At 49.6% G+C, this 15,445-nt stretch overlaps 1 pseudogene; it reads left to right on the top strand.

The window, feature by feature from the left end:
* Positions 1 to 387: 387 nt before the first annotated feature.
* LOC119448510 (enhancer of rudimentary homolog) lies at positions 388 to 941 on the top strand (annotated as a pseudogene).
* The last annotated feature ends 14,504 nt before the right edge of the window (positions 942 to 15,445 follow it).

Genomic DNA, 15,445 nt, shown 5'->3' with positions numbered 1-15,445 from the left:
ACAATATTCCTGTTGAAATAGGCTCTAGGCGCTTAGCCCGACATCTCATGCAAGAGGTACCATTACTTAATTATGGCAGAAAACCCGTTCCAAATTGCGGGCAAAGTTTGAAGTATGGGAGTCTATGGAAAAGCCCAAATTATGGAGGCTTTTTGGCCAGTAAAAAGTAACTTGTGATGAACCTATTGCATCGATTGACGTATTCCCGGGTATTTATCAATTTCAATGACTCATCGTTCAGCTGGTTGCAGCAGCAGCTCTTGAAATGGCAAAAAAAGTTGTTCCAAAATCGTAGTTTTCATAACAAGGTCGCGGAATTTATTGTGGTACATATATAAACCTAGTTTTTGCCTACAGCAGCGCGTTGAGGCGATAGCCGAGCGAGATGCGAGTTTTGTCTGTGACTCGTGTTTTTTTTTTTCATCGGCTTTATTTCGGTCAAAGCTCAGAATCACCAGGCTCGTCGTGTTGCCAACGGCCTGGCAATCATGTCCCACACAATCCTGCTAGTCCAGCCCGGGAAGCCGGAGACCCGCACATACTCGACTATGAGTCGGTGAACGAGTGCATGGAGGGCGTGTGTCACATCTACGAGGAACACCTGAAGTGGCAGAACCCCAACACACCCTCCATCACCTATAACATCAGCTGTTTGGCTTTGTGGACCAACTGGTGGATCTGAGTTGCCTCGTATACCAGAAGTCAACAAACACATACGCACCGTACAACAAAGCATGGATCAAAGAGAAGATCTACATTCTCTTGCAGCGACAAGCATCGAAGAGCCAGTCCTGAGCGGTGGGCGTTTCCTCGGCCATCTTATCCAACCGCAGCGAAGTCAGCTGCCGGTGCTGCTCCTAAAGAAAGTGGCCGTTACTGTTGCCCAGAATACTTTTCTTTTTTTTTTAGTCTCGTCAGCCCACCCCCACTTTTTATTAATTTCCAAACCTGTGTTGTGAGTGACTCCATCGACTGTTTTGCCATTTACCAGCTGTTTGTATTCTCATCTTGGAAGATTGTCGCATTTCGTCATTTATGGCGCTGCCGCCATTGCCTCGTTTTCAAACCATCATCTCGTCAAGGAAAGTGGCATTTTCCCGTGTGTCACCCAGAACGTGCACATGTTGTGCAAATTTTGAGATGTATAATAAATGTAAAAAGGTGTTGTGTGATAAAAAATCACAGCATATCCACGGGGTGAATGATGATGAGTGGGCGAAGCTCCGGAGGGAATCATCGGATCTCCCGCTTAAGGGGACGCTAGCACAAACGCGTTAGAAACGTGCAGTACTCTCTAGTAAGGGGGAGGGGCCACAGCGTCTTACGCAGCCATTTACACATGCCGGAACGTGCACCGCGTTTGCCGACGCCATCACATGACTGCTGAGAGAGTATACCCCCCCCCGTATTCATAAACGCTCCTCGACTTGAACTTGACTTGCCACCGCTTTGGGCAGCGCGTTCGAAACGCGTTGAAGGTAAGGCGGAGAGGCCACAGCGTCTTACACCAGCTTCTTACACGGGCCGTAACGCGCTAGCAAAACGCGTTAGAAACGCGCTAGAAACGCGGCCTTTCGTTAATGTTGGGTATTTATTGCCATCGTGGTGCGTGTGTCCATGTCCGTTTCGTGGCGTAGTGGGCTAACGCCGCGCGCTCGGAAGCGAGGGGTCCCTGGTTCGATTCCGCGCTACGGACACAACTTCGGAATTTTTGTAGCGTTAGCTACACTGCGTCTTACGCAGCCATTTACACATGCCGGAACGTGCACCGCGTTTACCGACGCCATCACATGACTGCTGAGAGAGTATACCCCCCCGTATTCATAAACGCTCCTCGACTTGAACTTGACTTGCCACCGCTTTGGGCAGCGCGTTCGAAACGCGTTGAAGGTAAGGCGGAGAGGCCACAGCGTCTTACACCAGCTTCTTACACGGGCCGTAACGCGCTAGAAACGCGGCCTTTCGTTAATGTTGGGTATTTATTGCCATCGTGGTGCGTGTGTCCATGTCCGTTTCGTGGCGTAGTGGGCTAACGCCGCGCGCTCGGAAGCGAGGGGTCCCTGGTTCGATTCCGCGCTACGGGCACAACTTCGGAATTTTTGTAGCGTTAGCTACACTGCGTCTTACGCAGCCATTTACACATGCCGGAACGTGCACCGCGTTTGCCGACGCCATCACATGACTGCTGAGAGAGTATACCCCCCCCCCGTATTCATAAACACTTCTCGACTTGAACTTGACTTGCCACCGCTTTGGGCAGCGCGTTCGAAACGCGTTGAAGGTAAGGCGGAGAGGCCACAGCGTCTTACACCAGCTTCTTACACGGGCCGTAACGCGCTAGCACAAACGCGTTAGAAACGCGCTAGAAACGCGGCCTTTCGTTAATGTTGGGTATTTATTGCCATCGTGGTGCGTGTGTCCATGTCCGTTTCGTGGCGTAGTGGGCTAACGCCGCGCGCTCGGAAGCGAGGGGTCCCTGGTTCGATTCCGCGCTACGGACACAACTTCGGAATTTTTGTAGCGTTAGCTACACTGCGTCTTACGCAGCCATTTACACATGCCGGAACGTGCACCGCGTTTGCCGACGCCATCACATGACTGCTGAGAGAGTATACCCCCCCCCGTATTCATAAACGCTCCTCGACTTGAACTTGACTTGCCACCGCTTTCGGGCAGCGCGTTCGAAACGCGTTGAAGGTAAGGCGGAGAGGCCACAGCGTCTTACACCAGCTTCTTACACGGGCCGTAAACGCGCTAGAAACGCGGCCTTTCGTTAATGTTGGGTATTTATTGCCATCGTGGTGCGTGTGTCCATGTCCGTTTCGTGGCGTAGTGGGCTAACGCCGCGCGCTCGGAAGCGAGGGGTCCCTGGTTCGATTCCGCGCTACGGACACAACTTCGGAATTTTTGTAGCGTTAGCTACACTGCGTCTTACGCAGCCATTTACACATGCCGGAACGTGCACCGCGTTTGCCGACGCCATCACATGACTGCTGAGAGAGTATACCCCCCCCCCCGTATTCATAAACGCTCCTCGACTTGAACTTGACTTGCCACCGCTTTGGGCAGCGCGTTCGAAACGCGTTGAAGGAAAGGCGGAGAGGCCACAGCGTCTTACACCAGCTTCTTACACGGGCCGTAACGCGCTAGCACAAACGCGTTAGAAACGCGCTAGAAACGCGGCCTTTCGTTAATGTTGGGTATTTATTGCCATCGTGGTGCATGTGTCCATGTCCGTTTCGTGGCGTAGTGGGCTAACGCCGCGCGCTCGGAAGCGAGGGGTCCCTGGTTCGATTCCGCGCTACGGACACAACTTCGGAATTTTTGTAGCGTTAGCTACACTGCGTCTTACGCAGCCATTTACACATGCCGGAACGTGCACCGCGTTTGCCGACGCCATCACATGACTGCTGAGAGAGTATACCCCCCCCCCGTATTCATAAACGCTCCTCGACTTGAACTTGACTTGCCACCGCTTTGGGCAGCGCGTTCGAAACGCGTTGAAGGTAAGGCGGAGAAGCCACAGCGTCTTACACCAGCTTCTTACACGGGCCGTAACGCGCTAGAAACGCGGCCTTTCGTTAATGTTGGGTATTTATTGCCATCGTGGTGCGTGTGTCCATGTCCGTTTCGTGGCGTAGTGGGCTAACGCCGCGCGCTCGGAAGCGAGGGGTCCCTGGTTCGATTCCGCGCTACGGACACAACTTCGGAATTTTTGTAGCGTTAGCTACACTGCGTCTTACGCAGCCATTTACACATGCCGGAACGTGCACCGCGTTTGCCGACGCCATCACATGACTGCTGAGAGAGTATACCCCCCCCCCCCGTATTCATAAACGCTCCTCGACTTGAACTTGACTTGCCACCTCTTTGGGCAGCGCGTTCGAAACGCGTTGAAGGTAAGGCGGAGAGGCCACAGCGTCTTACACCAGCTTCTTACACGGGCCGTAACGCGCTAACACAAACGCGTTAGAAACGCGCTAGAAACGCGGCCTTTCGTTAATGTTGGGTATTTATTGCCATCGTGGTGCGTGTGTCCATGTCCGTTTCGTGGCGTAGTGGGCTAACGCCGCCCGCTCGGAAGCGAGGGGTCCCTGGTTCGATTCCGCGCTACGGACACAACTTCGGAATTTTTGTAGCGTTAGCTACACTGCGTCTTACGCAGCCATTTACACATGGCGGAACGTGCACCGCGTTTGCCGACGCCATCACATGACTGCTGAGAGAGTATACCCACCCCCGTATTCATAAACGCTCCTCGACTTGAACTTGACTTGCCACCGCTTTGGGCAGCGCGTTCGAAACGCGTTGAAGGTAAGGCGGAGAGGCCACAGCGTCTTACACCAGCTTCTTACACGGGCCGTAACGCGCTAGAAACGCGGCCTTTCGTTAATGTTGGGTATTTATTGCCATCGTAATGCGTGTGTCCATGTCCGTTTCGTGGCGTAGTGGGCTAACGCCGCGCGCTCGGAAGCGAGGGGTCCCTGGTTCGATTCCGCGCTACGGACACAACTTCGGAATTTTTGTAGCGTTAGCTACACTGCGTCTTACGCAGCCATTTACACATGCCGGAACGTGCACCGCGTTTGCAGACGCCATCACATGACTGCTGAGAGAGTATACCCCCCCCCCCGTATTCGTAAACGCTCCTCGACTTGAACTTGACTTGCCACCGCTTTGGGCAGCGCGTTCGAAACGCGTTGAAGGAAAGGCGGAGAGGCCACAGCGTCTTACACCAGCTTCTTACACGGGCCGTAACGCGCTAGCATAAACGCGTTAGAAACGCGCTAGAAACGCGGCCTTTCGTTAATGTTGGGTATTTATTGCCATCGTGGTGCGTGTGTCCATGTCCGTTTCGTGGCGTAGTGGGCTAACGCCGCGCGCTCGGAAGCGAGGGGTCCCTGGTTCGATTCCGCGCTACGGACACAACTTCGGAATTTTTGTAGCGTTAGCTACACTGCGTCTTACGCAGCCATTTACACATGCCGGAACGTGCACCGCGTTTGCCGACGCCATCACATGACTGCTGAGAGAGCATACCCCCCCGTATTCATAAACGCTCCTCGACTTGAACTTGACTTGCCACCGCTTTGGGCAGCGCGTTCGAAACGCGTTGAAGGTAAGGCGGAGAGGCCACAGCGTCTTACACCAGCTTCTTACACGGGCCGCAATGCGCTAGCACAAACGCGTTAGAAACGCGCTAGAAACGCGGCCTTTCGTTAATGTTGGGTATTTATTGCCATCGTGGTGCGTGTGTCCATGTCCGTTTCGTGGCGTAGTGGGCTAACGCCGCGCGCTCGGAAGCGAGGGGTCCCTGGTTCGATTCCGCGCTACGGACACAACTTCGGAATTTTTGTAGCGTTAGCTACACTGGCCTAGCCAAGCCCGTTTCGCGCGGCACATCAAGAGCCGTGCTGCGCATGCGCAAGGATCAGTGATGTCACACGGCTTGCGCACCGCTCCCACCGGAGCCGGCACCTCTCGCGCACTCCGCCGCCGCCGGTCTGCGCATTCCAGAGGAGTGACGTCGTAGCCATGGTAGACGCACTGGCGCCGGCGCGCGCTCGCTGTGGAGTCGCCGTCTGACACTGCGTTGGAGCCGCTGCGCTTCTGACTGGCAGTTTCCAGTGTGGTATATAGCCATGGAGAAGGAGAGCGCAAATGCTGCTCAACAGCGCAGAAGAACGGAGAAGCTTGACTCATGGGATCCCGAAGTAGTTGCCTGGCAATTAGCGGTTGAGCGTAGGAGACAACCAGGAAAGCTAAGAATAATCAGCTGAACCTTTGCTAACGCTACGTATATCCTGGCATAGCCGAGCTAAGCCACTGCAACTTTTTTTTCTCATTTTTCTCAGACTGGTTACACACTACTACTACGACGACGGGGACGGAACGGGTGCCGCTATAAGGAGCTTCGCCCCTAAAAAGTGATAGCCGAGCGTTCTGAGTGACCACACATCAACATCACTGATACCACGATCGTGAATTCGCAGGTTGGAAGCCAGCTCCGCCGCGCATTTTTTAGGGGCGAAGCTCCTTATAGCGGCACCCGTTCCGTCCCCGTCGTCGTAGTAGTAGTGTGTAACCAGTCTGAGAAAAATGAGAAAAAAAAGTTGCAGTGGCTTAGCTCGGCTATGCCAGGATATACGTAGCGTTAGCAAAGGTTCAGCTGATTATTCTTAGCTTTCCTGGTTGTCTCCTACGCTCAACCGCTAATTGCCAGGCAACTACTTCGGGATCCCATGAGTCAAGCTTCTCCGTTCTTCTGCGCTGTTGAGCAGCATTTGCGCTCTCCTTCTCCATGGCTATATACCACACTGGAAACTGCCAGTCAGAAGCGCAGCGGCTCCAACGCAGTGTCAGACGGCGACTCCACAGCGAGCGCGCGCCGGCGCCAGTGCGTCTACCATGGCTACGACGTCACTCCTCTGGAATGCGCAGACCGGCGGCGGCGGAGTGCGCGAGAGGTGCCGGCTCCGGTGGGAGCGGTGCGCAAGCCGTGTGACATCACTGATCCTTGCGCATGCGCAGCACGGCTCTTGATGTGCCGCGCGAAACGGGCTTGGCTAGGCCAGTGTAGCTAACGCTACAAAAATTCCGAAGTTGTGTCCGTAGCGCGGAATCGAACCAGGGACCCCTCGCTTCCGAGCGCGCGGCGTTAGCCCACTACGCCACGAAGCTTTTTTTTTCTTTATTCCCTTATTTGCAACCATACATACACCCGTACAAATACAAAGCAGGTCACTTGGCGCTACACAATATTAACGCATAATTTGGCTAGACTATGCTACTTCGAAAGGCCTTCAAAGAGGCCACCACAGACACCAAAACGTCAAGCTCCTGAATCCACTCTGGTGGTTCAATCATGTGCCTTAGGGCATCCCGGGTGTACGTAAGACTTTTAACTAGGTGTTGCCTTGCCGACCTTGCATCTACGCGGGCATTCCTGACATCCATGCGCGTTTTCCACACACTGTTCATACACAAAAGCATTATCATGTCAGCCGGCACTCCCTCTGCGTCTGCGCATGGCAATAAACGAATACCGAAAGGGCTTATCGGCATTTCTTTTTTCAGAGTTCGTTTGAGAACGTCCCACAAGAAAACGGAGTCATGGCAATCCAGGAAGATGTGCTCGATAGTTTCCGATTTGTTACATATGATGCAGTTAACAGACCATGGAACAAATATGCATTTATTTTGTAGCCATGGCTTCACAGGGAGAGTGCCAGAATGCAATTGAAAAAAGAATGTTTTAGCTGAAGGTCTAACAGGCATCTTTTTCACACGTTTCAAAACATTCCGTTCAGGTCCTAAGTTGTATATCGTGCGATATACAGGAAGCGGTAAGAAAACATCTACAAGATCCCGATAGAGTTTCTTTCGCGTCACAGAAGACAAAAATTCATTCGAAAAGAGCTTTCAGTAATGAAAATGACATAACAACTTCCTTCAGAAATCCGATTGGCGTTGGTGTTCGTTCATTTCTTGACGAAACAACCCACTCAGGCAACGAAGAACTTAATCTCACTTGAATAACAGTACGCAGAAATATATCACTTTGATCCCGTAAGAAAAAGAACCTACTTACGATCTGTTTCAAAAACAAATGTGTTAGCCCGAGTCCCCCATTCTTTAACGAATGAAACAAGTCCGATCCCCGAAGCTAAGCAGCATTGGGCTCGGTCAGTACTTGGGAGGGAGGGAGACTACGCCACGAAGCGGACATGGACAAACGCACCACGATGGCTATAAATACCCAACATTAACGAAAGGCCGCGTTTCTAGCGCGTTTCTAACGCGTTTGTGCTAGCGCGTTACGGCCCGTGTAAGAAGCTTGTGTAAGACGCTGTGGCCTCTCCACCTTACCTTCAACGCGTTTCGAACGCGCTTCCCAAAGCGGTGGCAAGTCAAGTTCAAGTCGAGGAGCGTTTATGAATACGGGGGGTATACTCTCTCAGCAGTCATGTGATGGCGTCGGCAAACGCGGTGCACGTTCCGGCATGTGTAAATGGCTGCGTAAGACGCTGTGGCCGCTCCCTCTTACTAGAGAGTACTGCACGTTTCTAACGCGTTTGTGCTAGCGTCCCCTTAAGCGGGAGATCCGATGATTCCCTCCGGAGCTTCGCCCACTCATCATCATTCACCTCGTGGATCTGCTGTCATTTTTTTTATCACTTTGTCGTTGCTTAGTTTGGCGGTTTTCCGCCAGATTACATATTCCGAAATGCCGGTCATTTAGTTACGGTTCTTGTTTCGTTTCTTTCTACTGTAACAACGTCTTCCTAAAAAAATAGCTGGCTGGTTTCGTTAACATGCGAACGTGCTTCCAAACTTACACTTTAGGTGTAATGTATTTTAGACAATGCATGACCAACGTGACGTGTTTTGAAAGTTCATTTCTTTTTTAAAGCGAATATTTATGAAGACATTACTAAGAAATATTTTTGGGCCTTTTCAGCTATGTCATGGGAAATGCGTGTTTGTGCGACTCTTGTGCAGCTTGAAACGTACCACAAAAATAAATAGTGTCCAGTGTGTCAAAAGACACAGCAGACGCAGAAGTAGCAGCTTGAAACGTATCACTAAAATAAATAGCATCCAGTGTGTCAAAAGACACAGAAGACACAGAAGTAGAAAAGTTGGCTGCAGCCCCAGGCGCAGTATTCTCACAAAGGAATACAGTTCAAGCTATTTGACTGAGTATATTTGCATTATATCAAAGCAGGATTTTTGCGTACCTGAACTTCGGTGCAAGTTAAGGCTGTCCGAATGATTGCACAAGCTTGTTTGCTTAGTACAAACCCGTACCTCGAAACAAACATTCTATCCTCAATATGCAGCGCACGTGTCTTATCATTTGAACCAATTCCTGTGACTCCCATATACCTTCACGAAATTCCAAAAATACTAAAAGTCTTCATAACCTTTACCACAACGCACGCAGAGTAGTATTGAAAATTATGCGAAAAGACAGCGGGACGTGTTAATGTAGCCTGTCGAGTAAAAATAGAGAACGATTACAATCTCAGACCATACCCTTTTTGTGTTATGCCCACAAAGTTTCGCAAACCGACATTGTTTTCGGCTACAATCACCAATGTTGCTATAGCATTCTGCTGTTCGGTTCTGGACTAACTCTATTGCTCAATCAAGTCGCAGTACCATTATATAATTACTGGTGCAATTCTTCAGTAATTCTGTGAGAATTTCTCCTACCCAAAATTTTGCGTGTTCGAACAATTGAAGAAACATGAGAAAGGGCCGTGAGGGTTTGCAGAAATGTTTCCTTATTAGAACCGTTTATGACCCATATCGGTACGGTGGTATTGTCATGATCACGCCAGCGTCCACTGACACCATTTATCACTTTGTCTACTGCTTGTAAATAAAATACCAAAGTGTATTTTCCTGTGCGTGAGTAGCACAATGGCAGCTGAACCTTTCATATGGTCCCACTAAGCCACACCTTCCCTTTTCTGCCATGGTGCCACAGGACATCTCAATTTCACCCTTGAATTTCGCCCTTTCAGTTTCCTAGAAAGCATAGGGAGGTACACAAGACGAACAGGCGAAGTTTTGAAGTAGTCTCAAGGTTTATTAAAGTAGATTTGAGTGAAATTTTATAGGCAATGTTATTATCCTTTATTTGTTTACATTTTGATTACACCTCATTGCTGATAATAATGACGTACTACATAATAGTTCCGTTCTTATACTTAATACATCATGTCCATGATGGCTGTCCTGAAAATTAACCAGGTGTAAGCACTGCAAGACGTTGGTTGAAAGGCCATTCATTAAAGAAATTGTGTGCAGAAAAAAGAAAATACAGGTGTTCAATGACACAGTCACCGTCAAAAGCTTACGCGGCCGAGGTTCTGCGAATAAGTTCATTTTCGACGCAGTATACGCTCGCAGCCAGTAAAACTGCAAAACTTTTGTTTACTCTAGACAAGTATAGGCTTTAAATCCGAATACCACGATGCGCTTTTTCAGCTTCCGGCGTGCGAAAGCTTTTGACGCTGACTATACGTTCTGAAGGGGAAGCTGCTGCTTTTTAGCTTAAACGTGATGGCAAGCGCCCAGCTCTTGATGATGGAATATTGGAGCGTATAATTGTAGAACTTGTGCAAGGTCAGGCGACTTCACGACGCAAACCTAGCGATAGAAGCTCAGCATGCTTTTTGTTTATTAACACTGATGTTAAATGAATAGTCAGAGTAAATAAATGTTACTGTCCGATTCTGGACAGACTCGAGTGTCTATATCACTGAAGGTTCCATACTAACTCCATACTGCGCATTCCTATTTGAATTTTGGCCTGTCTTACGCCTACCGAGTCTTTAGCAATGAGAAGAGGTAGGTAATGACTTCTTGGGATGTATCCGAGGCCATGGTAGATGTGATTAGTAATGGATTATATGTGAGTAGGCTGAATGGGATTATTACATTAAGTACGCCGACGTACCTACGTTAACGCAGCCAACGCCGAGGCAGACTGTCGATTCTGTGCTGCCAGTTCGGCTAGGGACGAACAGCGCTAACAACTTTCGTCCCCGTAGTACCTAGGCGAAGAGAAATTTCAGGGACCGAAAGTCCCCACATTTCTCTCTCGCACCCACTGCTCCTCGCGCATGCGCAGAAATAGCGGAGAAATCCAATTTTGATGTGAAAGTAACTGTCAAATGCTGCCAAAGTTGCTAGACTGAGCTTGCTGTCCTGCCATGTGCATCATTTTTGAGCTATTTTTACGTCATTACCGAAATAAATATAATTTATGCCCTGGTATAGAAGTAGAAATGCAATTCTAACAGCGCCGGAAGTTTACTTTAGCAATTCATAACAAATATTTTGCATTTTTCGTAAGTAATCTCGAAACCAGAAGCCTGTAACGTTCCATTTCCATTGGTGAGGAGCTCCTTCCGCAGGGAAGGTGAAAGGAAGCTTTTAGAATTTGCGATGGCCTTCTGAGGACGCCTAACGTTTAGGTAGCATGAAGGACTCCTTGCGTAAGGTATGGAAACGGTCTAAGGTTAGGAGCATTTCTGAATCCCGGCCTTAACCCTTTAAACAGCAAGGCCGGTATTTTGTAGCGATGCCTTATGGATTATTCTATCCTAGTCTTATCATGCACCGCTCACGGCCGGCTGATCCCGCTAATAACGCGAGCGGACCGTATCTCTGACCACTGACAAAGCGCGGTAAGCGCGATAAGCGCGAAAAGCCATTAGCACCGGAAAGGAAAAGGCTTTCACGGTCACTTCGGTAGCTGCACGGAAAGCGCGGACAATCAGTCCACTTTCAGCACACGCGCTCTGAACCAAGACACATATTTGTGGGAAAGGGGCTCCTATATTAACCATAGCGAGAAATGTATCTATAAATTACACCTCATTATCCCGATGTGTTTATGAGCCGCACTCTGGAGCCTATATTTCGTATTATGACAAAAGATATAGTTTGTTCAGTGTCAGAAGCCTAAACGTAAAACAGGAAATTGAAGTCGTCACATCCACTGTCATATATCATGAATTGCAATAAAGAAAACTGAAAGTGTACTTCATAATACCCGCAATGCAAACATTGATGCATGTGATTCATTTCAATTTCCTATCTGTTCCAGGGTATAAATATGCTGTTCAGATGGTAAACAAAGTTTATTTTGTAAAATTTGATAAGAATTTTGTCCTCCAACATGTTCCTATTGGTCATGCACATTTCTCTCTATCAAATATATGGTCGAAACATCACTAAGTCGAATTGTGAATCATTTAAAAGTTAAACTGGCTTCTCCACATAGGGGAAATGCCGTAGGAATTTGAGAATGAGAATACACAATCATTTGTTTGCATAAACTTCCTGGCTATAGGCATGTTATGACAAGCTCAAATGTATTACACGGCTTTGTCTTTTCGCAGAAATTTCATCCACTGCATTTATAAAACAATATACGTTTTTTTTAGCACGTGAGTCCAAAAACACATTGCAACTTTTTTAACAAAGTGATATAAGCTTTAAGAGCTTGTTGATTAGGTTGTCGTTTGAATAAAGAAGACGATAGACTTTCATGCACAGACGAAAAAAATGGAGGACGCTCAAGCTTCGCTTTTAAGAGTGGTACACGATAGCATTCAAAGATCCCTGACTGCTTCTCACGCTTCCCGACAACTGCAGCGTAAGCAACTGTAATGGTTACCCGGAAACGCTGGTGGTGGAAAAATATTTAATCAGACAAGTACAGAGAGTTGCTCTACAGAAGCACATGGGTGGTCTCTTTATTCCGGAAGTCCACTGGAAATGATCGCTGCTCGGGCGCGGGCCACCAAGGAGCGTTGAGCGTCCAGTGTAGAGTAGCGAAGCACGAACTCCTCCAAGCCTCTCTTGTGGGTAGAGGGAAGGTGGATGAAAAAGGAAGGGATATGAAGGGACATACTGCCATCATGTGATAGGTGTTGGCCAGGACCCTACAATGCGCACAGTAGCCGTGTATACCCGGCATGAAATGCTGGGCGGCCGCAGGACACGAGAAGGTGTTAGTCTGCAAGCGTCTCAGAAGTCTTTCATCCGCTTTAGAGAGGCCCCGTGCAGGGACTGGGTAAAGGCGGCGCGAGCTGCGATAATGCTCTAGAATTGCGCGGTACTGCGTAAGAGCTGAGGTGTCTGGGGTAGACGCAGAGTCGGAGGTGGTAACGGTCCGGGAGGGAGAGACGCAGGCAACGGCATGCGCCGCTTCGTTACCGCGGAGACCCGCGTGGCCAGGAGACCAGACGATGCGGATGGAGTGAGGCTCAAAGCGCCATGAGGCCGCCCGAAGAAGGTGGGCGGCAGGAGGGGTTATGGTACCCTGGAGGTATCGGGAACAGGCGTAGCGCGAGTCCGTGATGATGACCCTTGAGGTGGGGTGAGAGGCGGCCAAAGCGATGGCCACCTCTTCGGCCTGTGTTGTGTCCGGCGAGCGGAAAGAGTGGCGATCAATGTGGTGACCCTCGGAGATCACTGCGGCCGTAAAGTGTCCAGAGGAAGTTGGTCCCGAAACATCTACGTAGAAGACGCCTGGAGAATCGGAGTACCGAGTGTAAAGAGAGTGTGCTCAGGCTAGGCGTCTGCCTGTGTGTTGAGTGGGATCCATGTTGCGAGGAAGAGGCTCAACCCAACGTTTGTGCGGCCATAGCTTCGGAACGGAGGCAGGGGAAGTGGGGTAGAGATCGGGTTCAGTGAGAGCCTATCCAGAAGGCGGCGCCCAGGAGTCGTCTGGGAGAGGCGGTTGACTTGGTTGACGAGATGGGCCTCCCGCAACTCGTCATACGAGTTGTGCAATCCCAAGGCCGCAAAGCGGCGATTGGGGGTAGCAATGGGAAGGTCTAGTGCTCGCTTGTGAAGCGAGCGGAGCAGTGCGTCCAGCTGGTTCTCGTGGTGGCGACGCAAGCGAAGGTAGGGAGTGGCGTAAGGGACTCTGCTGGTCACAAACGTTTGAGCCAAGCAGAGGGAGTGCCAGCCGCGGAGGCCACCACGTTTGGTGGAGACTCGCCGAATCATACGGCTAACCTGCTCGCTAGTGCATCGAAGACGGGCAATGGTAGAACCAGGATTGAGAGTAGAGGAGATGTGGAGGCCTAATATGCGAATTTCTGAGACGACCTGTATCGGGCCATAGGGGAGATATATCTCAGGCGGCGGTAGAGGTGAAATTGAGAGAAGAGATGATTTGGTAGGGGAACATTCCAGGCCACATGATGAGGCGTAGGTGTCCACAATAAGCGCCGCGCGCTGCATGCGGTCTTCAATTTGTGCGGGGGAGCCCGAGTTGGTCCAGATGGTAATGTCATCAGCGTGTAGAGCGTGCTGTGTGTCCTCGACCTGGGCGAGGAGCGAAGGAAGTTGGAGCATGGCTAGATTGAAGAGGAGCGGTGAGAGGACCGCTCCCTGTGGTGTACCCCGGGTGCCTAGGGTACGGACCGTGTTCTGCAGAGTCGATGCGGATGAAGGCGGTGCGATGTGAGAGGAATGCACAGATTGACCCGAAAGCCCTAGAGTCGCAATTCGTGGTTCTAAAGTTGCTCAGGATACTGCAGCAGATTACAGCGAGCGATCCGGGTGAAAGCGCATCGAAGCAAGCCCTAACTGTATCTGCAATATTTTGCAGTGCCAGTATTCCGAGGAGCAACACGTGCCTACATCGGTAGCTGTCACGACAAGAATCAGGCCTGCCGGGTTCAGCAAGGAATCAACCGCCGTGCTGAGTCAACTCAAGCGCCTGCGCGGAGGAGCGTCCCCTGAACTGGGAGGCTATATATAAGGCGGTGGCTCGTCCTCCGCACTTCATTACAGCGAGCGATCCGGGTGAAAGCGCATCGAAGCAAGCCCTAACTGTATCTGCAATATTTTGCAGGTGTGTAATAATTTCTTTTGTTTTATTCTCTTTATTCTATTTGAAGAACTCTGATCGCTCGCTGTCCAAATGAGTGAAAAGCAGCCATGCACTATCAAAGAGCTGTTCAAGCACTTCACTGACATGAATGTGAACCTTAAAAAAGAACTTGATGATGTGAAACAGAGTGTCACGTATATGAATGAAACCTTCGAAGAACTTCGGGTGACTAAACAAGAATTGGATGATTTAAAACGAGAGCATGCTACTTTGAACGCAGAAAAGGAACGATTGGCACAGTCACTGGCCAGCACACAGAAAGAACTTACTGAACTAAAGCAATACACAAGGAAAAATAATGTGGAGATCAAGGGAATCCCACAGAACCAGAACTAATCGCTGGAAGAAGTGGTTAGAAAAATTGGAGACAAAGTAGGGGTCACTATTGTGTCGTCAGACATTGACGTCGTTCATCGTGTGCCAACAAAAGAAAAAAACAAAAGCAACGTCATCGTGAGGTTCATATCGCGAACAAAGCGTGACACACCCTGTTATTCGCCGCAAAAAAGAAGCGTTTCATGGCCAACGAAATAGGATTCTCTGAAAGTGATGCAGTGTTCATCAACGAGCATCTTTGTCCCGAAAACAACGCTCTGCTAGGTATGGCCATTGCAAAAAAGAAAGAGAAGAACTGGAAATTCGTGTGGGTCGCTCAGTCCAAAATTCTTGCAAGGAAGACAGAAAATTCGAGAGCTATTCACATTGCAACAAGGGAAGACCTTGCAAGAATTGTGTGACTGAATTAAACGCGCGGCATCGGACGTTACAATCACTATGTGTATTTCGCCCCACAAACAAGTCAGTTTGAGTTCACACCAGCTTCATATCCTGCATTGTAACATCAGAAGCTTGCACAAAAATCATGATTCATTATTGTCCTTACTGGCGCGGCTTAAATGTCGCTACAACATTGTAGCTCTATCAGAAACTTGGTTAAAAGAATGCGAATTTATAAACATTCCTAATTACAACTTTCTGTCCCTCCCAAGAGTGGCCGAATCTAGAGGTGGTGGT

The sequence above is a fragment of the Dermacentor silvarum genome, chromosome 4 (genome assembly GCF_013339745.2).
Source record: "Dermacentor silvarum isolate Dsil-2018 chromosome 4, BIME_Dsil_1.4, whole genome shotgun sequence".
Taxonomy (NCBI): Eukaryota; Metazoa; Arthropoda; class Arachnida; order Ixodida; family Ixodidae; genus Dermacentor; species Dermacentor silvarum.
The sequence above is the reverse complement of the archived record's forward strand: the minus strand, read 5'-3'. Positions and strand labels throughout refer to the sequence as shown.